The following is a 24,008-nucleotide window of genomic DNA, read 5'->3' as shown; positions in this document are numbered from 1 at the left end:
CATGTCTGGGCTTCCGGGTGGCGTGGGCCGACCTCGAGGCTCCCTGCGCTCAGGAGTTTTTCCATGGCAGCCGTGGGAAAATTTTGTGGATTAAATTGTGGTGCACTGTTAGACAGAATCAGACACACACTAGGTAAAGACTGTACAACAGGCTTTAATCCACAAAGACTTCCACAGAGCCAGACTGGCTGTGGCTGCAGCAACTCTGTGTGAGGCCTCGGAAGGCCGGCGCAGGCTTATATCCTGGAGGGTGATTGACACCCGACTGGGTGGGGCTTGATCCATTCAGGCCGACTGATTGGCAGCCGGCCAGTTCAATTAACACCTTTGTTTGTTGGTCTGGACTCCTCCCCCTCCCATTCTTCCCCATAACTCTCCTAGTTTTTATTCAGACGCCCGTCTGATATTTCCTTATACCTTGAAGGGCTTAGGCCCAAAACGTCAGTAATATATCTCCCATGGGTGCTGCGAGACCAGCTGAGTTCCTCCAGCATTTACTGTGTTTTCACATTACTGGAAGAGTAAATTAATATTCACTACAGCCATCTTCAATCAAAACACTGCTCTTTAAGGAGGGAAAGATAAAAAGAACCATCAAATAATTAACCTGACCCTGTAGGAAGCAAAGTGGAATCAGGTACCAAGTGATGAAAATAAAACTGCAGAGAACTGGAAATCCAAAATAACAGAAATTTTGACAAAGTTCAGCAGGTCAGTCAGCCCCTGTGGAAGGAGAAACATTTAAAATCCCAAGACAAAGGCCCTTCAGTAGAACTTAGGAAGAGAGAAAATGTTAGCCCGGGTAGCAGAGAAGGTGGCAGATACCAAAAGGTGGAAGAAAGTTTGTCATAGGATGAAATGAGGGGTAGTAAAACTCTTTTGTCTGTGAACTGTATTGCTAATACTGTAATATCTATGTCACATATTAGAGCTCAGCAGGCTAGAATATACAACCCTGACACAAGCAGAAAAAGCAAGCTATTTAAAGTTGGAAAATTCGATAAAATTCAGCAAGCTACAACGTGTCCAGATGAAAAAGGAGGCATTGTTTCCAGAGCTTGTGTTGGGCTATGTTGCAACAGTGCAGGAGGCCACAGACAAAGGTCAGAATGAGGATTGAATGGGTAATTAAAGTGGAAAGCAACTGGAAGTTCAGGGTGACTCCTGCAGTCTCAGCACAGGTGTTCTGTAAAGTGATCACCGAATTAGTTTCTCCAGAACTGAAAGAGGCCACGTGGTGATTGTGAACACCAAATGCACAAGGTTAGAAGAAGTACAAGCAAATCTCTGTTACCTGGAAAGATGGTTTGGAACCCAGTAAATCATCTTAATTTTACATCAGAAAGGAACTCAATTGCTTTTTAACTGCTATATTAATTCATCCTCTCACAGAAATTCCCTTTGTTCCACCCATTGCCTCTACCCTTCCCCCACCAACTTCCCTGCTCCCAAAATTAACATATTTTCTCTCAATGTGAAATCTTTCTTGTTGCGGATGCAGCCTGCCTTGCTGTGTTTTCCCTCCACAAGCATTTCCTCTGTAAGTAAGGAAGTAGTTATAGGGTTCTTGGAAAATAACGGGATTTGTCAACACAAACTTACATCAGGGAAATCAAGTCTAAGAAATACACTGGAATAATGAAGTTGTAACTAGGGTGAACTAGCTGATGTGGTGTAATCGACCTTTCAAAAATCGCTTGATTAGTGTTATAGAAAAGATGACACAGCAAAATCACAGCATACAGTATTGGAAGTAGCAGACTGCTAGGAACTGAAGATTGATAAACAGACAGAAGACAAAAAGTGAACAAAGGCATCATTTTTGGAATGAGCACCCAACAGATTGGTGCTGGTTCCTAATTGTGGTAAATTGTACAGCAGTGATAAACCATCACACACTACAACACAGAAATAGGCCCTTCAACCCCTCCTAGTTCCATTGACCTGCACCTTAACCATAGCCATCCACTCACCTCCCATGCATGTAACTATCCAATCTTCTCGTAAATGTTAAAATCGAGCTTGCATCCACAACCTCCACTGGTATCTTGTTCCAATCTCTCACCACCCTGAGTGAAGAAGTTTCCCCCTAACAGTTCCCTTTTCCATTTCTCCTTTCATCCTTAACCCAAATAACCTAGATCTTGTCTCACCCAACATAGGTGAAAAAAAAGCTTAATGCATTTTCCCCTCATAAGAGAGCATACAAGGAAGGGAAAAAAATCTGTGGGAAGATTTAGGATTGGGACACAACTTGCTGAAGGCAATGAAAAACACTCACAAGGAGGGAAAAGATAAAGTATGAAAGTAGGCTAGCAAATAATATCAAAAAAGATACAAAAAGTTTCTTCAAGTATATAAAGAGTAAAATAGAGGTTAGAGTAGAAATAAGACCACTAGAATATGACACTGGAAAAATAATAATGGGAGACAAGGAGATGGCAGAGGAGCTAAATCAGTATTTTGCATCAGCCTTCACTGTGAAAGGTATTAGAAGTGTGTCAGATGTCTAAGGCCATCAGTGAGTGCAGTTACTACTATTTCAAGGGAGAAGGCACTCAGAAAGCTAAATGGTCTAAGGGTAAAGAAATCCCCCAGACCAACAGATTGTACCCTTGGGTTCCAAGATAAGTAGCTGTAGAGACTGTGGCAGCATTGGTAATGATCTTTCAGGAATCAATAGATTCTGGTATGGTCCCAGATGACAGGGGGTGGGGAGGGGGGGTGGAAATAACAAATGTCATGCCACTATTGTAGAAGGCAGAAGAAAGGAAATTATAGACTGTTTAACTGGACATCACTAGTAGAAAGATGTTGGGAGTCAATTATCAAGGAAGAGGTTACAGAATACTTAGAGGCACATGACAAGATAGGCCAAAGCCATCATGATTTCCTTCAGGGAAAATCTTGCTTGACAACCCTTCTGGAATTCCTTGAAGTGACAAGCAGGCTAGATAAAGGAGCTGCAGTGGATGGTGTGTATTTGGATTTTCAGAAGGCCTTTGACAAGGCGTCGCACAGGAGGCTACTTAACAAGATATAACAGAAAACATACTAGTGTGGGTAGAGCATTGGCTGATTGGCAAGAAACAGAGAGTGGGAATACAGGGATCATATTCTGTTTGGCAGCCAATTGCTGGTGGTGTTCACAGGGGTCAGTGTTGGGGCCACTTCTTTTTATGTTGTATATCAATGATTTGGATTATGGAATGAATAGCTTTGTGGCCATGTTTGCAGATGATACAAAGGTAGGTTGGAGAGCAGGTATTGTTGAGGAATCTGGAGACTGCAGAAAGACTTGGATAGATTAGGAGAATAGGTAGAGAAGTGACAAATTAAATACAATGTCAGAAAGTATACGGTTATGCATTTAGGTGGAAGAAATAAATGGGCAAACTATTTTCTAAATGGGAAGAAAAATCAAAACTTCCCAGATGCAAAGGAAACTGGAGCTCCTCATACAGGAGAGTCTGAAAGTAAACTTTCAGGTTGAGTCAGTGGTGAAGTAGGCAAATGCAATGCTGGCATTCATTTCAAGAGAAATAGAATACAAGTGCAGGGATGTGATGTTGAGGCTATTGAAGGCACTGGCGAGACCGCACTTGGAATATTCTGAGCAATGTTTGGCTCCTCATTTAAGTAAGGATGTGCTGATGTTAGAAAGGGTTCAGAGGTTCACTCAGATGATTCTGGGAATATTTGACAGTTCTTGTACTCGTTGGCATTTAGGAGAATGGTGGGGTGGGAGGGATCTCATTGCAACATTTCGAATATTGAAAGGCATGGACAGAGTAGCTGTAGAAAGGTTGATTCCCATGGTGCAAGAGTCTTAGGCAAGGGGACACAACTTCAGGATTGAAGGGCGTCCACTTAAAACAGGGATGCAGAGGAATATCATGACCCAAAGCTTGGTAAATCTGTGCAATTTGGTGCCACAGGCAGTTGTGGAAGCCTAGTCAATGGGTGAATTTAAGGCAGAGATTAATAGATTCTTAATTATCCAGGACATCAAAGGTTATGGGGAAAAGGCCAGGCAGTGGGGCTGAGTGGGAAATTAGATCAGCTCATGGCTGAATGCTGGGGCAGACTCAATGGGCTAAATAGCCTATTTCTCTGCCTTAGGGTCTTTTGATCTTATTTTTTTTGTATATATAAATACCTCAGAATCAGAATTTATGGTCATGAACAAGTCATGAAATTTGTTTTGTGGCAGCGTCACAGTGCCAAATGTTCATGTAAACCACCTTACAAAAATATCAATAAAAATAGTGCACAAAAGGTAAGTAAGTCAAATGTCTTTGGTTCATGGATCATTCAGGAATCCGATGGCAGCAGGTAAGAAGTTGACCTTGTGCAGCTAAGTGCTCGTTTTTAGGCTCCTGTATCTTTTTCCTGCTGGTAGCAGAGTGAAGAGTGGCCTAGGTGGTGGGGTCCTTGAGGATAGAGGCTGCTTTCATAATACACCGCCTCTTGTAGGTGTCCTTGATGAAGTGAGGTCTGGTGCCTGCAATGTCGAGTTAACAACCCTCTGGTGTTTTCTCTCGTCCTGACTGTTGGCACCGCCATACCAGATAGTGTTGCAACCAGCCTGAATGCTCTCCTCAGTTCACCTGTAGGATTTTCAAGTCTTTGGTGACATACTGAATCTCCTCAAACACTTCACAAAGTATAGTCATTGGAGAGCCTTCTTCATGATTGTAACAACATGGAGGCTCCAAAACATATCCTCAGAGATGCATATGGATGAATTGGGGGACAGGGCCCCAGCCGCCCTCATGAGCGAGATGCTCGCCTTTGCCGAGGGACACAGGCCTTGCCTGCTCTTCAAGCAGATCTTCCTGGAGCAGCTGCATGAGGATATCAGACTACTGCTCGTCGATGAGGACTCGAGCAACCCCAGGAAAGTCGCAGCCTGGGCGGACGTGCTCTGGAGAGTGACGAAAGAAAATGGCGCCTCAGTGGAGTAAATTTCTGGGCCCCACACACAGCCGGCACAAGGCCACAGCAGAGGCAAGTGGACCTACCGACCCAACAGTTCTGTTACTATCACCAATGATGTGTCAGGGACTCATCGATGCCACCACCCTGCGTGTTTGAGGGAAACGCCATGGCCAACCGTCATTAATGGCTGCAGTGGTTGGCCAACGTGACAGCCTCTCCCCCCCCACCCCCACCCCTACCTCCCGCCACTGGCCTACAACACCCAGAATCGCAAGCTGGGCCCAGCACTGATGGCAGCAAAGAGCACCACCATACAAACTTCGGCACATGCACTGTCCCCCTCCACTTCAGCAGCAACCATTTCACATGGACGCACATGATTATGGCTGTGGTGCAAGCCCACTACCTGCTGGTGGACATTAAAGGGCAATATTTTGTGTACGCCAGGACTTTTCAAACCATACCCCAGGGGAAGCCAAGTTACCTGCCCCCCCACCTCGACTCCATCACCCTGTCTGACAGTGCATTTACGCAGATCCTAGCGGATCTGGGGCAACGGCAATGAGACTTGGGCAACGGAAATGAGACCTGGGGAAACGGCAATGAGACCTGGGGCAATGGCAATGAGACCTGGGGCAACGGCAATGAGACCTGGGCAACGGCAATGAGACCTGGGGCAATGGCAATGAGACCTGGGGCAATGGCAATGAGACCTGGGGCAATGGCAATGACACCTGGGGCAATGGCAATGACACCTCAGAGGCATTCCAGAAGGTCATGGCACCACAGATTTACCAAGCTTTGGATCATGATATTCCTCCGCATCCCTGTTTTAAGTGGACGCCCTTCAATCCTGAAGCACTGGGTAAGTCACAACATCCTCACTGAGGATCCCCCGCACCACACCAGGGTGCACCATCTTCTTCCCCCATCCCCACCCCCCCCCCCCCCATGAGAAGCTCACACTCGCCAAGGAGGAGTTTTTTAAAAAATGGAAGAACTGGATAAGAATTGCGGCATTCCCCCTGCACATGGTATCGAAGGCAACATGTGATGGAGGCCACATGATGACTATCGCTGCCTAAATGAGGCCATCACACCTGACAGGTACCCTGTGCCCCATATCTAAGACATTACCACCAACTTACAAGAGGCACAGGTATTTTCAAAAATCAACTTCATCAGGGGCTATCACCATATCCTGATCCATCCCTAAAACTGCCATCATTACCCCTTTTGGACTTTGAATTCCTGAGAAAGCCCTTTGGACTTAAAAATGCAGCCCAGACCTTCCAGATGCTGATGGATGCGGTGGGCTGGGATTCCCATTCATGTTCAACTATTTGGACAATATTCTCATCGCAATCGCACAGAGCACATGGTCCATCTAAGGCGACTGTGTAGCCAGCTGCAGAAATTCGGACCAACTATAAACCCTGCTAAGTCCCAGTTCTGGCTGGAAACAATCAACTTCCTAAGGCATCGAATCAACAGGCACAGAGCGAAACCTCTGCCATTGAATCAACGGGCATGGAGTGAAACCCCTGTCCGAAAAGGTAGGGGCTGTTTGGCGCATCACTAACAAGGTCGGGTCAGATACAGCAATGAGCTCTCTGAACCCTTCTCCATTAACAATGGCGTGAAGCAAGGCTGTGTTCTCGCACCAACCCTCTTTTCAATCTTCTTCAGCATGATGCTGAACCAAGCCATGAAAGACCCCAACAATGAAGACGCTGTTTACATCCGGTACCGCACGGATGGCAGTCTCTTCAATCTGAGGCGCCTGCAAGCTCACACCAAGACACAAGAGAAACTTGTCCGTGAACTACTCTTTGCAGATGATGCCGCTTTAGTTGCCCATTCAGAGCCAGCTCTTCAGCGCTTGACATCCTGCTTTGCGGAAACTGCCAAAATGTTTGGCATGGAAGTCAGCCTGAAGAAAACTGAGGTCCTCCATCAGCCAGCTCCCCACCATGACTACCAGCACCCCCACATCTCCATCGGGCACACAAAACTCAAAACGGTCAACCAGTTTACCTATCTCAGCAGCACCATTTCATCAGATGCAAGGATCGACAATGAGATAGACAACAGACTCGCCAAGGCAAATAGCGCCTTTGGAAGACTACACAAAAGAGTCTGGAAAAACAACCAACTGAAAAACCTCACAAAGATAAGCGTATACAGAGCCGTTGTCATACCCACACTCCTGTTCGGCTCCGAATCATGGGTCCTCTACCGGCACCACCTACGGCTCCTAGAACGCTTCCACCAGCGTTGTCTCCGCTCCATCCTCAACATCCATTGGAGCGCTTACACCCCTAACGTCGAAGTACTCGAGATGGCAGAGGTCGACAGCATCGAGTCCACGCTGCTGAAGATCCAGCTGCGCTGGATGGGTCATGTCTCCAGAATGGAGGACCATCGCCTTCCCAAGATCGTGTTATATGGCGAGCTCTCCACTGGCCACCGTGACAGAGGTGCACCAAAGAAAAGGTACAAGGACTGCCTAAAGAAATCTCTTGGTGCCTGCCACATTGACCACCGCCAGTGGGCTGATAACGCCTCAAACCGTGCATCTTGGCGCCTCACAGTTTGCCGGGCAGCAACCTCCTTTGAAGAAGACCGCAGAGCCCACCTCACTGACAAAAGGCAAAGGAGGAAAAACCCAACACCCAACCCCAACCAACCAATTTTCCCTTGCAACCGCTGCAATCGTGTCTGCCTGTCCCGTATCGGACTTGTCAGCCACAAACGAGCCTGCAGCTGATGTGGACTTTTTACCCCCTCCATAAATCTTCGTCCGCGAAGCCAAGCCAAAGAAGTTCCGCTCAGTGAAGGGACTGCAAGAATTTACCAGTAGGATTAATTTTGTTATCACTGATTCATACCGGCAGCGTACACCCCCTTATTGCACTCATGGCGGGGAAAAATAAAGACATGACCTGGGGCAACGGCAACGGGACCTGGGGCAACGGCAACGGGACCTGGGGCAACGGCAACGGGACCTGGGGCAACGGCAACGGGACCTGGGGCAACGGCAACGGGACCTGGGGCAACGGCAACGGGACCTGGGGCAACGGCAACGGGACCTGGGGCAACGGCAACGGGACCTGGGGCAACGGCAACGGGACCTGGGGCAACGGCAACGGGACCTGGGGCAACGGCAACGGGACCTGGGGCAACGGCAACGGGACCTGGGGCAACGGCAACGGGACCTGGGGCAACGGCAACGGGACCTGGGGCAACGGCAACGGGACCTGGGGCAACGGCAACGGGACCTGGGGCAACGGCAACGGGACCTGGGGCAACGGCAACGGGACCTGGGGCAACGGCAACGGGACCTGGGGCAACGGCAACGGGACCTGGGGCAACGGCAACGGGACCTGGGGCAACGGCAACGGGACCTGGGGCAACGGCAACGGGACCTGGGGCAACGGCAACGGGACCTGGGGCAACGGCAACGGGACCTGGGGCAACGGCAACGGGACCTGGGGCAACGGCAACGGGACCTGGGGCAACGGCAACGGGACCTGGGGCAACGGCAACGGGACCTGGGGCAACGGCAACGGGACCTGGGGCAACGGCAACGGGACCTGGGGCAACGGCAACGGGACCTGGGGCAACGGCAACGGGACCTGGGGCAACGGCAACGGGACCTGGGGCAACGGCAACGGGACCTGGGGCAACGGCAACGGGACCTGGGGCAACGGCAACGGGACCTGGGGCAACGGCAACGGGACCTGGGGCAACGGCAACGGGACCTGGGGCAACGGCAACGGGACCTGGGGCAACGGCAACGGGACCTGGGGCAACGGCAACGGGACCTGGGGCAACGGCAACGGGACCTGGGGCAACGGCAACGGGACCTGGGGCAACGGCAACGGGACCTGGGGCAACGGCAACGGGACCTGGGGCAACGGCAACGGGACCTGGGGCAACGGCAACGGGACCTGGGGCAACGGCAACGGGACCTGGGGCAACGGCAACGGGACCTGGGGCAACGGCAACGGGACCTGGGGCAACGGCAACGGGACCTGGGGCAACGGCAACGGGACCTGGGGCAACGGCAACGGGACCTGGGGCAACGGCAACGGGACCTGGGGCAACGGCAACGGGACCTGGGCAACGGCAACGGGACCTGGGCAACGGCAATGAGACCTGGGCAACGGCAATGAGACCTGGGCAACGGCAATGAGACCTGGGGCAACGGCAATGAGACTGGGGCAATGGCAATGAGACTGGGGCAATGGCAATGAGACCTGGGGCAATGGCAATGAGACATCGGAGGCATTCCAGAAGGTCAAGGATGTACTGGCCAGTGCAACCCTTCTGGAATACCCCAGGTCAGAAGCGCTAACTGCTTTCACAGTAGACACCTCCAGTATAGTGGTAGGAGGAGTACTGAAGCAATTCATCGAAGGGCAACAGCAGCCACTGGCCTTCTTTAGCAGCTACCTCTGACCACGCGAACTCAAATACAGTGCCTTTGACCAGGAGAAATTGGCGCTATACCTGGCAGTAAGGCACTTCAGGTATTTTTTGGCAGGTAGACAATTCAGGGTCTTCAAAGACATTAATCCGTTAACCTTTTCCTTCCATAAAGTGTTGGACCTGTGGTCGGCCAGGTAGCAGCGACACCTCTCATAAGTGTCTGAGTTCACCAACGGACATCTAACACATCGCAGGTAGACCACTGTGGTGGCCAACGTACTGTCCCGTCCCGCAATCGAGTCCGTCCAGGCCACGTCCCAAGGAGTAGACTATTAAACCCTAGCCAAGACAGAGATCCCAGCATTCAGAATGGCAGTTTCCAAGCTCAGGCTGGAGGATGTCACTATTGGCCCTGGTAACCAGACACTCCTCTATGACATCTCCATTGGCAAACCTCGACCAATCATGCTTGCAGCACAGAGACGGGAGGTTTTCAACACTGTACACAACTTGACGTACCCAGCCATCAGAACGTCTGTCAAAATAGTGGCACATCCTCCAGAAACAGGTCAGTCAGTGGCCAAGTCCTGCACGATCTGCAGACATCCAAGTGCAGACACACGTCAAGATATCCACCACCCTACCCCCAGACCTTCAAGCCGGTGTGACACAAGTTCAGCCTCACCCATATTGACATTTAGGGCCACTTCCTGTCTCCAGAGGGGCGAGATAGCTCCTCATCATGATTGACTGCTCCATGAGTGGCCGACACATCTACCAAGAGCTGCGCCAGGGCACTGATTAACATCTGGGTGTCAAAATTTGGATTCCCGGAGCATACAACCTCCAATAGAGGTACTGTTCAATTTGGGACTGGGCGGCACTGGCCAATTTGTTGGGAACCCAGCTCCACCACACCATGGCGTACCATCCTCAGGCCAATGGGTTAGTGGAGAGGTTCCACAGGTGCCTAAAGGCAGCCTTGATGGCTCGGCTCAATGGGTCGAACTGGGCAGACGAGCTACCCTGGGTCCTCCTGGGGATCCGCACTGCACCGAAAGACGACTTTAATGCCTCAGCAGTTGAATAGTGTACGGCACGCCATTGGTGATACCAGGGAAGTTCTTGGCAGCCGCCAAGGAACCAGAGGACCCGACAGCCTCATTGACTAAGCTGAGGGAAAGACTAGTCTCTCTGCAGCCTCCGCCGCATGGTTAGGCCAAGTCCTATGTCCGCAAAAAATTTAGAAACCTGTGAGTACGTCTTCATTCGGAGGGGGGGCACATCAGACACCTCTTCAACTGCTGTACAAGGGGTCGTGCAAAGTAGTCAAAGACAACGGGGTCGATGTGTACTGGATATCGGAGGTCAAGATGAGACTTTCACCATTGACTGCCTCAAGCCAGCACATCTGGACATTAGTCCCTTCACTCAGCCCCTGTGATGCAGAGGTAGGCTACCGAAAGCAGCAAACAGCACTCCGATCACCGGGTCATATAGTGGCCTGCTAACTGGGACACGACCCGGTACACAAGATGGCCAACGAACACAGTCACCATGCAGACCCTGTGGGGGCCAACTACCTTCATCCCAGGTGAAAATCCACACGGTGGGAAACAAAGAGCAATGGTGGAAACACCAACCCATGTGAGGCTGGCACTGCTGTGATGTCACTCCTGTCATCAGCGGCGTGAAGAGAATATAAGCAGAGCTGCCATTGCAATAAACCAGTCTTTGGTTTCTTGGGTGCATGTCATTCTTTCCACACTTAGCTGTAGCCTACACCCTCCAATATTGTTTTTTTTTTTAAAAACAATTGCAACAGAAATTAACCCCAATTCTTTGTACTGTAACTATGGTGAGATTAGCATTAGACAGGAAGGTACAATACTAACTCAGCTATCTTTTACTTAAAAATAGAACTTACTTACAAAAAAAATCAAAAGAAAAAATGAGTGAGCAGATAGAAATCAGAACTAAAAGGCAGCAAGAATTGCAATATTAAATCAGCATTATATAATCTTATATTTAAAAAATATTGTTTACTTCATGATGGATGCTTTATCACAAGAAGCCACTGAGATGGACACCAAAATTAATTGTGTATTTGCAAAAGGAAGAATCTGAAAAATAGTACACAAAGCACATCCTCAAAATAGGATGTGCAAAAAAAAGGGCAAGAAAATAAAATATGGATAAGAAACCACAAGTTCATAGAAGTGACAGCAGGGAGCCAGCCTTTCAATTTTTGTGTTTTTTTTTCTCAATATGGAATGCGACAGAAATATACCTATACAACTATAACAAATGGAGTTCATAGAACACAGTAACTGTACATTACAGCACAGGATGTTGTGGCAGCCTAAATAAACCTACTCAACAACTTACACTTTCCTTACCTCACACCGTTTTTTCTTGCATCCATGTGTCCAATAGTCTTTTAAATGTCCTTATCATAGTAGCCTCCTTGACCAACTCTGGCGATACATTCCAGGTATCCACCATGCTCTGTGCAAAATGCTTACCCCCTGATGTCTCCCTGAAGCTTTTCAGCCCTAAATTTGTACAGATCCCCCTTGTTATCTGCTACTCTTGCTCTGAGAAAATGATCTGGGTGTTCTCCCTATCTAAACCTCTCAATCTTGTAGCCTCTATAAAGTCACCTCTTATCCTTCGCTCCAATGAGAAAAGCTTGTCAACCTTGCCTCACAAGACAGGTTTTCCAGTCCAGGCAACACCCTAGTAAATCTCCACTGTACCCTCTCGAAAGCTTCCACATCCTTCCTGTCATGAGGCAACCAGAACTGAAGACAAGTGTGGTCTAACCAGAGTTTTAAGTCTTCCCATGTCAGTTTTTCCAATGCAATTCTTGGTACTTTATTATACCATAGGAACTGTCTAATATGGTTATTTAGTAGCTTAAATTTTTTTAGGTAACGGAATAGGCAGCAATAGAAAATGGTATTGCAGTCTTGGCATTACTTTCATTTTGACACAGTTAACCCAAAGTAATCGTTAAGTCTCTACATTTCTGTCGGTCTCTTTCTATCATCCCAAGAAGAGGAACATATATTAGTTTCTACAGATTTTGCAAGTTATGGTCAGTTGCTATTCCAAGATATTTTATTCCATCCATCTTCCTTTTTGGTATCTTTCATATTCAAAATTTGTTAATGGCATTATCTCACTTTGATCCATGTTTATTTTGTAGCTTGATAGTCTTGCATATTTTTCTATTGCTACTTGTAATCCTTCCAAAGATTTAGCTGGTTCTGATAGGTACAAAGCATATTATCAGCAAATAGACTGATGTTGTGTTCTTCTTGCACAACTTTGAATCCCTTTACATCCAGATCCCTTCTTATCATCTCCTCCAGAGGTTCAATCACTAAAATAGAAAGCGCTGGTGCAGGGGGCATCCCTGTCTGCTTGATCTACTAAAGGGGAATACCACCGACATCTGATTATTTGTTACTATTTTAGCTTGTGGTTTATGGTATAAAGTTATCCAATTTATATATGTTCTGCCTATACCAAATTTTTCCCTGTGTTTTAGGGAAATTGTAATACTTGGATTTGATTCAGATTTAGCCATGTGTATTATATTAAACAAATACTCCTAGACTATTTGAGGAATGCCTGTCTTAAACAAATCCTGCTTGGTCCGTATGTATCAGTTTTGGTAAGTATTGTCCTAGCCTGTTAGCCAATTTTTTTCACTAGTACCTTATAAATTAGCATTTAACAGGGATATTGGTCTGTATGATAAAGTTTTTAAGTGGGACCCTATTCTTCTTTGGTAACACTGTAATAATTATGTTTGAGAATGACTCCGGGAGGCTCTGTGTTTCCACATCTTGGTCCAGGACATCCATTAAAAGGGACATTAATAATTCTGAATTGTTCATAAAACTTAAGTGGAAATCCATCCTCTTCTGTTGATTTATTAGCCTGTAGGGTGCCCAGGGCATTTTTTGATTACTTTCTTTTGAAGAGAGTATCTAATTCTATCCTTTCTCTCTCTTCCAACCTTGGAAGTTCAACATTCAGCAAAAATTCTTCCATTCCATTCTCATCTCCAAGTATTCAGATTGTATAGTTTTGTGTAATATTGTCTAAAAGTTTAATTAATTTCTTTTTGCTTATATATTAGAGAGCCCATTTCTGTTTTTTACAGCATTTATCATTCTTGATGACACGTGTTTTAATCTGCCAAGCTAAAACTTTGTGCCCCCTTCACCTAACTCATAGTATTGTTGTTTAGTTTTTAATGTAGCTTTTTCAGTTCTATATGTTTGTATTGTATTACATCTTAGTTTTTTTTAAATTCTCCAGTAATCTGTATTCTTCTTGTGGTCCTGTTCTTTGATTTTTTTTTTCTAATTATTTAATATCCTTCTCCAAACTGTTTATTTCTGCCATATGTTCCCTCTTAAGATTCTTTGCATAGGATACAATTTGTCCCTTTAAATATGCTTTAAGCGAGTCCAATATCAGTAATCTATTATTAGTAGACAGCAGAATTGTTTCCAAAATATTTTTGTCTCTTTATAAATTTTCAGAAATCTGTACTTTTATGCAATATAGTATTGAGACGCCATCTATATACATTCTCTTTCTTTTCCATTGTTGCTATAGTTAATATTAATGGAGAATGGTCTGATAGAAGCCTCACTATATATTCTATTTTTATCACTCTACTTTTTTTAAACTAGGCAGTTTAAGTCAATCTTTGTATACGAGTTGTTCACCCTTGAGTAAAAAGAGTAGTCTCTCTCTGTGGGATTTAATTGCCTCCATATATCGATAAGATTTAGATCTTTCATACATGAAATTGTACTTTTTTTCTGCTTTCACCCTCGATATTGTTCTTGCCGATTTATCCAGTATTGGGTCCAAACATAAATTAAAGACTCCTCCAACTAATATATTTTTTTCCCTCTGCTGTTTTTTGAGAAGATGCCCTTCATGAAGACTTCATTATCATAAATCAGGGCATAAATATTCATAAATGTTTGTGTTTCTCCATAAATTTTACAATGTGCCATTACATACCTTCCAGCTTGATCAATTGAGGTATCTTCTGTTAACACTGGTGTATTTTTATTAATTAGAATAGCACCCCTCTTGCTTTTAAACCAAAGGAAGGTGATATTATTACCCACTCTCTTTTTAATTTATCATGTTCCAATTTGATAAGATGTGTTTCCTGCAAAAGGATTATATCCACTTTTAATTTCTTTAAGTATACCAAGACCCACTTCCACTTCACTGTACCGTTTATCCCATTAATATTAAAACTAATAAATTGTTATGTTTGATTCATACCATTTTTCATATACATATTGTATAACAATATCTTCCCAATTTTCTAAATACTATTGTAACATTTCCATATTAAAAGACATTCCCAACAGATACATTTCCCCTTTAAGAAACACACACACATCCCTAGCTCTGACGGTGATGTTGACAATAGTATCCAGAAGCCCAGGAAAAAAGCCCATGAGTTCTTCTTCTGAAGAAGAAACCCTTTCTTTGGCACAATCTTTTAAAACCACTCCTCTTCTGGCACCATCTTCCCTCCCCCAAGTCAAAGTTCCCACCTTGCTGCTTTCCCTACCACCTTTCCAGCTTTTCAGACCTCTCCAATATAAACCACAATGTGTTTTTTTTCTTTTAACAGTGAAAACAAGATGACTCAGTACTACTAGTATAAATAAAGATACGTCTTTCAGATAGTTCCGTTTTGAAAAGGTCTTTTCAGTCCTTTCAGCTGGTAACTTTTAATGTTTTCATAACTTTCTTAAAATTTCTTCCACTTCTTTATTCTTGAAGATCATCAATTACCTTCTGCGACACCCATCCTCAGTATTGCTAGAAAAATAATTGAATATTTAAAGTTTTTAGATCGCAGTTGTTCTCTACCTCATCAAATTCCTTTCTTTGACCAAGGCAGGGCTGAAGTCCTGGAGAAACATTACTTTTGCATTGTCCACCTCTAATGGGCCATTATTATTTTTTGCATATTCATATGCTGCACCCATTTCTCTCCCTGTTAACTTAAAAGTCTTATCAGGACTGGTTGTGGTCACTGTTTGCCGGTTCTTCTGGGTCTAAGGGTCCAGTAAGCCTTTTCAATTTGCAGCTTTGCATTTAACTTATTTTGTCCCAGCATTTGTGGGATCCATGTTTCAAAGAAACTCACTGCGTCTTTTCCCTCCGTTCCTTCTCTCAGTCCAATGATTCTTACATTGTTATGTCTGCTGAAATTTTCCATATGATCGATCTTGTCCATCAGTCCTTTCTTTTCTATGTCCCATATTTTTGCTTTTCCTTCCAGTGCCTTCAGCCTTTCTTGTTTTGTCCAGCTCAGCCTTTGAATGAATCATTTGTTCACTTAAATCTTCCACAACTTCTTTGATTTCTGTTACCTTCTCTGATATATCTCTCATCGCTAATTCCACATGCGTGAAACAACTGCATAAAGTTTCCATCCGTTCAGGATGGAGGCTGCATCTTGAGCTGACCCCCCCCCCCCCCACAGCTCTGCTGGGTTCAGCCAGCCCCAAGGCTCATGCTGAGTCACTCTTCATTGGGCTTCCACTCGATATTCCTGGCTGAGCTGTTATCTCTTCAATTTTCATTTTTGGTTGCCGTGGTCATTTAGCACTAGTTTTATCCATATTTGATGATAAAATTCTGGTTTTTGAGCTTTTAAAATATATTTTTAATACTTTTGTGGAGAGTTCTTTCAAAACACCTGCTCAGCTCATTAGCATGGCTATGTGCCAGGCACATGTTCCTTACTTTGTCCTTAAGTGGTCCCTCCTTCACTTTTGTCATCCTTCTGTTCTTGATGCATGCAGAGAAGGCCTTAGGGTTTCCCTTAGTGCAGCTTGCCAAGGCATTCTTGTGCCCCTTTCACACTCTCCAAAGTCTATTTTTAAGTTCCTTCCTGGCTACTATATAATTCTTATGAGCCTTTCCTGACTTTTGATTCCTTTTCAATATTTTTATTAACATTGAAATTCACATCCAAAAATACAGAGTACATACTAATAATTCAAAAGGATACATTACACTAAATCATATCATTTCATCCAAGATACCCCACATTTTAATCAGATTATATTGTATGGATATTTTATTATTTTAAAAAAGGAAAATCTAAACCCACTACCAAGAAAGAATTCTTAAGAGTGATAAATTACCTCATTAGTCAACAGTTCTATCTTCATAACAAGTCAAAGATTATAAAAGTAATTCAAAAAGGACCCGCACAGTGTTTGCAAATTTGAATTCAAATCAGAAATTGATCATCCTACCTTCTCTACGTTTAAACATGACATGACATCATGTAGCCATTGAGCATGGTTAAGTGGGGTAATGTCCTTCCATCTGAGCAACACTGGCTGCATAGCCATAAGAGAAATAAAAACTAATACATGACTTTTGATTCCTAAACCTTCTGTCTTCCTTCTTCCTCTTAACTAGCTGTCTCACCTCTTTTGTCAGCTACAGTTCCCTTATTTACCACATTTTCCCCATCTCAACGGGTCAAACCTATCCAGCACCCTGCACAAATATCATAAACATCGTCCACATTATTTCTATGCTTTTCCCTGAGAAAATCTGTTCCCAATTTACCCTCCCCAGTCCTTGCCTAATTCCATCATAATTAGCACTTCCCGAATTAAAGACTTTACCATTTTGTCTTTTCATATCTTTATCCACAGCTATGCTAAAGGTCAGGGAATTGTGGTCACTGTTACTGAATTGCTCCCCCATTCAGAGGTCTGTCACGTGACCAGATTCATTACTCAGTACTTGATCTAGTGTGGCCTCTTCTTTAGTCAGCTGGTCCATGTACTGTCAGGAATCTTTCTTGGACACACATGACAAATTCTGCCCCATCTGTCCCTCTTGCAGTAAGGAGGTGCCAGTTAATATTAAGGAAGCTTAGGTCTCCCATAACAACTTTATTTTTGCTCCATTCCAAAATCTGCCTACCTATCTGCTCCTCAGTGTCCTGGGGTCTATATGGGGACGTAGAGACTATTGCCAATAGAGTGATCACTTTCCCATTTCTGACTTCGACCCACACTGACAATTCAAGAAAATCCATTCAAATTATTTCATAATTATACTTTATTTAAAATCCTAGTCAAATTACTTTAATTATTTTTGTATGGCAAATGCAGAACAAGGAATTGATACAAAATCTTTATACCATAACCAAAGTAATATTTCAGATCAAAAGTAAAGGCTATTTTATGCATACCTTGCATTTTCTTTCTGATCTAATTAATAATATTTAGCTCCTGGGAAAAAGGCAACTATTGGACAAAGACCAAAAACATATAAAATGCACAGGATGTTCAGTACTCAGGGAAAAAAAATATTCGCAACCACAACCACTTGACAAACAGCTCAGACTTAAATGATTCCCATCCTTCAACCTCATTAAATAAAATTGCACATCACCTTAACAACTGATTCTAGTGATGCAAGGCATAGCTCATTATGCTTCCAACGCGTTATTTAAGAGAAGCAACACTAACATTCCAATCATCTATTTATCTTTAGTTTGGGTCATGCCAAAAATATTACATTCCATATAACTCCATTCAGACATGGAAATAGATGAAAGGCACAAGCTATTGCCCTAACTAACAAAGCTGAATCTGACCAAGGGCAATACCAATGACCCAAAATTCAATTAATGGGGCCCCAGAGAGGAAAAAAAACAATATTTCATTCGCATTGCTTATGAATGCCAATCACACATTTGTAGAATATTGATGTTGGACAATGACAGATAGAAAATGCCGAAAATACTCAGCAGGTCAGGTGGAAGCCATAGGTGGAGAAAGACAGTCAATGCTTCAGGTGGAACACCCTTCGCTAGAACTGGGAGTCAAAAGATTCTCCTTCAGCTGTAGGATGCGAGCAGGGATAGGGGAGGCAGAGCTGCCACCAGGGGAAAAGCTATAAACAAGTTTACTTACCCATAGTCACTGAGTAAATGGAATCATTTCAAGGGCAAGAACAGACACAAAAGGTCAGAGTTGTGAAATGCAGAGCTGGAAGGCATGCCCAATAAGTAAAGCTGGGCATATCATCCACAGAGAGAAAAAAATGGAGAAAAAAATGAGCTAATTACTTAGATGGAAGAAAATTAATTGATATAGACCGAGAAATAAAGTAACCTGAACTTTTAGAATACCATGAGTCCAGGAGGCTGCTACTTGCCCATGTTGCGAATGATGTGCTGTTTCCTAGCTTGCATTGGACTCATAGGTAAGATTACAGGAGACCACAGACCAATAGATCAGACTTGATATGGGGTGAGGAATTAAAGTGGCAGGCAAAGGAAAGCTAAGGAATATCTGCAGACTTAACATAATGTCACCCAATCGGTGGTTGTTTTTCCCATTGTACATTGTGAACACTGAATGCAGTACACAAGATTGGAAAAAGCACAAGTGAATTGCTGCTTCACTCAGCAAATCTGATGCTTCCTTGAAAAGGTAATATCTTAATTAAAAGATTCACTGAAAATAAAAAAAATACTTGTTAATATCAACAGGCTTTACTTATAGATACTATATAAAAGAATAATTAACACAAGCAATTTTGAATCCATATTTCAAAAATACATATGCCCGGTTACAAATTTCAGTCAAAGTTTTCCTACTTTATCAACACATATCGCAAAGGTAATTAATTGCTGTGTTTTTTTTTTAAATAGAGACTTGTGTAATCTGTGAAGATAATTGATGAGAAAATGCAACACTCACAGCAGACAAGTAGCATAATTTAATAAATGGCGTATTCCTTATTAAATATAGATCATGTCAATAAAATTAGAATTAACAGCAAAAGATTACTGCAGTTTTAAATTTACAGAGTAGGCTTCAAAAAGATAACAATATTGGATGAGACTGCTTACAGTCACAGTACAGATTTTCCATATGCTGTACATGGTCCAACTGCTGCATTTATCCTACATAAAACAGTTTCAGAGAATATATAACTTGTTTGGGAGATCCAGAAACAGGAAACATGTTCACAATGGAAATTTTTGGCTGATACCAAATGAAGAGGAGCTGTTGCAATAATACTTTCATGTTTCTGGCAAGAAAGTTTTACTTAAATACTATCAAGTTATGGCATTATTCTACTTTAAATCCAAAAGATGACTATCAGCCATATTACCATTTCAATTTAATTTCCTAGAAAGCTTAATTTTTTTTTAAAGAAGCCTGGCCTTATTCCAAGTACCAGTGTTAAGGCAGCTGTATTTTATCCACTGGACCCTCTCTGTCTTTCTTTCCCCACATCCACTTGATTTGGTTGTATAATAGATTTCAGAAGAATTTCCAACTTATCAACTAGCACCATCTGAACAAGCAGGTTTGGTTTCAACATCTTGCCTGAAGGAAAGTATGCTTGACAAGTTAGTATTTTTCAGTAGCCTACCCAAATGTTAGATATTCAAATGAGTAATCTCATAATCTAGTACAAAAGCACTGTCTCCCCTACTAAGTTTAACCACAGTTATTAAGAAAATGGCACTCAAGGTCATAAAGTTAAAAATATGACCATTCTGAGATTTAATGCAATAGCTTAATTTGATTGGGACTTGACCTTCCCTGATCTTGTGTTGGTCATTTAAAAAATATCTAGGAATTTATTTTAAAAAATTAAAACTAAGACAGAGTCACTAACCATGAAAATAAATCAATAGAGCCAGAATGATTATCTGAGTTGGATATCCACAAGATTTAATGAGTTATATTGAAAACATTTGGCAAATTTCTCATTTTCAAGTGCATCTCATTTCCCCCATATGTTTGTTTACATATACTTTTGAGTTTAGTCATTTACATCTGAAGCATCTTGTGAAATAAATAGTGACTTCAGATTTTTCAGATCAATATAAATTTGATTACACACAATATTCCAAAGCTTACTCCATCAATTAGAATTTTTTTTTCATATGCTTGATTTTGCAACCTCTATACCTTTAGAGAAAATGATGAATATTAAATACTGGAAAAGTGAAAACTGCCATAAAATTAATTACCTTCATCTGTAAACCTCTAACATGAATCTAATTAAAATACTCCCCTGCACCTTTCAAAAATAATTCGGATAGAGAACTTTGTGGCAAAGTTTGCAAAACGTTTGTCAGCACGTATCCATTTGGAATGGGTTTAATTTTGCTTATGTGAACAGTGAAATAGTGTGATAACTAGAAAAAGGGAAGCTTGCTGTTATGTTAAACAAATTGTACTTGGGGCAAATTGAGAATAGAATATAAAACTGTCAAAGTTCACCTCAGGAGTTGTTGGTGTTATCAAAGCACACAATTGACATCAGATCATGAATATCAACAAGATGTAATAAGCATACTGTTATGGGTTATATTAGTATGGTTATGGATAAATGTCTTTAAAAGGGATTTAGTGTAAGTCACTTCACAGAGTAACACTTCACAAAAGACATCTCATTTAACATGCAAGAGCTTTGCTGAAGCTAGACATTGAGGCTCCAGTTGATTTTGCAGAGACAATGGAACTGCTTTGGAAAAAACCTCAAAAGGAGGTGCAAATGGAACAGAGTCCAGGCTCAAGTACTGACAAGATCTTTCAAAGATTGGGTTTGGAGCCTTGGGAGAGGTCATTTAGTTTTTGCATGCAGAGAGAGGAAAAAACAAACAGGATTCTTCTCTGAGAGAGTGAGAGAGAGATTCCAAACTGGCAGGCTTGTTGAAAAACCCCATTTTGAAGAGTGGTTGTGAGTTCTGAGTTTAGCCTGTTCAAAACCCTTGTAGTCCTTACAAGAGGAAATGGCTGGCTAGTGTGTTTCTCCTGAAAAAAGGAAATCTGTGGTGACCTGGAAGAAGATGTTATCATTTGGAAACCCATGATGGGGCAAGTTTCTTCAGCAAGACACTGAAGTGACTGATTGGAGGAAATCAGTTTGTGAGTATCCAATAAGACCTTGCTGAGCGGTAACCATTTAACTTTAAGTACCAGCACCTGGTGAAAATTCATAAATGTTAAATTCTGTGCACAGTCTAAGAATTGCCTGATACCAGTGAACTTGGAGAAGTGAATGATTGGACTATGAAACAAAGAACTTTCCTGAACATATACGCATTACATACACGTGCACTTAGAATTAGAAGGGAGAACGTATTCATAGTAATAAGTTTGTTTGATCTTATTATTTAAAGAAAATTAAAAGCAACTTGTGTTTAAGTAACCATTATCTTGGTGAATTTCTATTGCTGTTGGGTTTTGGAGTCCTCTGGGCTACATAATGTAGCCTCATGGTGCATTTTAAACTGAAATATCCATGAGAACTCAAGCTCTATTAGCCACAGCTATCAGCATTAACAAAGTCTTCGGATCAATAAGCTGCACCAGGTTCATAATAGTCAAGAAGAAACCTTGTAATTAAATGGAAAACTAATCTCAATAGGCATTATTAAATGAAGTTTCCTGCATATTGCTTAATCAGTACACAAGAGTAAAACATTTGTGATGCAGCAAGTTCACAGAGCAGGAAATTGCAAGAAGCAATTTGTCAATGATATTGTCAACTTAAATGAAACTGCATTTGAAAATGTAGAGTCCATTAGAAAAAACGGAGGAACTCCAAATGTTCAAACATTTTGTCAACAAATTCTAAAACACATTTTTTCCTCCTGCTGCCCCCTGGGCACGCAAGGTAAGCAGCTGAATTGCATTGAGTAATCAGATTAAAAGGCTGAAACTAACAATGCAAGACTCAAGGAAATGTAAACCTCAGTGTGGAAATTCAATGTCAAATTAGTGCAGAGAAGTATATAACGTATAAACAAAAATTGGTTTAAGCAAACAGGTTTTCAATTTGCAAAAATTGAAGAAATGAGACACTATTCTAATACTGGAGCAGAGGGGATTCTAGGCAATAATTAACAATCAGCATGTCATTAAAATGTACTCGGGCTAAATGTTACAATTTTGATACTGTTTACTCCATTGCCGCCTGCGCAAGTGCAGTAACATTATTGGATCGCATGCACATGTCTTCTTTCTTTCTTTGGCTTGGCGGACGAAGATTTATGGAGGGGGTAAATGTCCACGTCAGCTGCAGGCTCGTTTGCGGCTGACAAGTCCGATGCGGGACAGGCAGACACGGTTGCAGGGGAAAATTGGTTGGTTGGGGTTGGGTTTTTCCTCCTTTGTCTTTTGTCAGTAAGGTGGGCTCTGCGGTCTTCTTCAAAGGAGGATAAACACCATAGTAGGGGTTGAACGTGAACATTTGTAATGCCAAATGTAATCACACATCTGTCCTTAGCCAAAGTTACTTGAAGATCCTTCCGGGACGGAAAATACTATAAACCTTGTCATTATTTTGACAACAAATTGTGAATGAACATTTTCTTATTAGATCAAACGTTACACCTGTTCTGCAAATATTGTCTACAACTTAAATACCATGATTGTTTCCCCTTCCTTCTACTTCAAGACGCAAGAATTCAACTGCACGTGAATATTTAAGAAATTCAATCCCATGTGAAGGTTGGAGGGATAACGGGATAAGGGACAACATTATTTATTTAAAAAATACTCAATATCTGAGCTCTTTCCCCAGAACTGTTTAAACAATTGTATTATCCTTATTTGCCTCTGAACAATCATCTTAAATTAAGGAAGCAGGCATTTTGAGCATTTTTTGGCCCAACTTAAACCACCTGCTGAGACACAAGCATTCGGGACTCCGAAATCTCGCCTTCATTGTTGCAGCTGACAACGCGTTTAACATTACCGAGCGAGTACCTCCTGACAGATCATTAACGAGAGGAAAGTCAGAAAGGTTCTTCATTCAAAGCCTTGAGGAATGTGCGATTATGAATTTGGAACACTTGCAAATAAGAAACGCTGATCAGTGTAGCGGCCAAAAGGGAAGGAAATCAAACCTTCCTGTTCGCTGGCGAAAGTCGTACTGCCCTCTCAAAGTTGCGGAGTACGAACTTTGGAATAAAACACCGGCTTCAGTGTGCGAAGTGCTCTCTCTCTGCGCTTCCTTTTCTAAACTTCGTGTCTGAACTCCCCTCTGAGGAAGTATTAAAGCTTCACGTGTACATTCCCCCCTTCCGCTCCCTGCTAGCTGCCGCTGGCTGTAAAGCTGATATGGAGAGTGGGCTTCTTCGGGCATGTAACGTGTGGGATCGAGGACTGGGGACAATGAGAAAGGCACTGACATTTACTTAACAGCGTTAAGGCTGCAACGCTGCACTTTACCCCCACCTCTTACAACCTTACACCAGTGTGCGAGATAACTTTTGTTCCTTCCCATAGAGTGGGTAAAGGTGCTTAACTCACACCTTACTTCATTTTCTAAGAATCACACGTCTTGCCCTTATCCCTTTCATGTGGCTCTCCACTTGAGTTTTCTGCTCACCTGGGGGGTGGGTGGGGGTCAGATCATTATTTTTGTTGGTGGGGCGGAGGAAATAGAAACCCTTTAACACTTACTGGGGAGGGGGATGGGTCGAGACCCCAATTCCCCACTCCTTTCCTCCGAGGACTCCGCAGCCCAGCTCCACTCTTCCTCTCCTTTGGATTGCTCCC

The 24,008-nt window shown here is 43.1% G+C and overlaps 1 protein-coding gene across 1 annotated transcript in view; it reads right to left on the bottom strand.

Annotated features, from left to right (window-relative positions):
* Positions 1–24,008, bottom strand: part of ctnnal1 (catenin (cadherin-associated protein), alpha-like 1) — a 353,327-nt gene that overhangs the window by 329,078 nt on the left and 241 nt on the right. The window lies entirely within an intron of this gene.

Source organism: Narcine bancroftii, chromosome 1 (assembly GCF_036971445.1).
Source record: "Narcine bancroftii isolate sNarBan1 chromosome 1, sNarBan1.hap1, whole genome shotgun sequence".
Lineage (NCBI taxonomy): Eukaryota > Metazoa > Chordata > Chondrichthyes > Torpediniformes > Narcinidae > Narcine > Narcine bancroftii.
The sequence above is the reverse complement of the archived record's forward strand: the minus strand, read 5'-3'. Positions and strand labels throughout refer to the sequence as shown.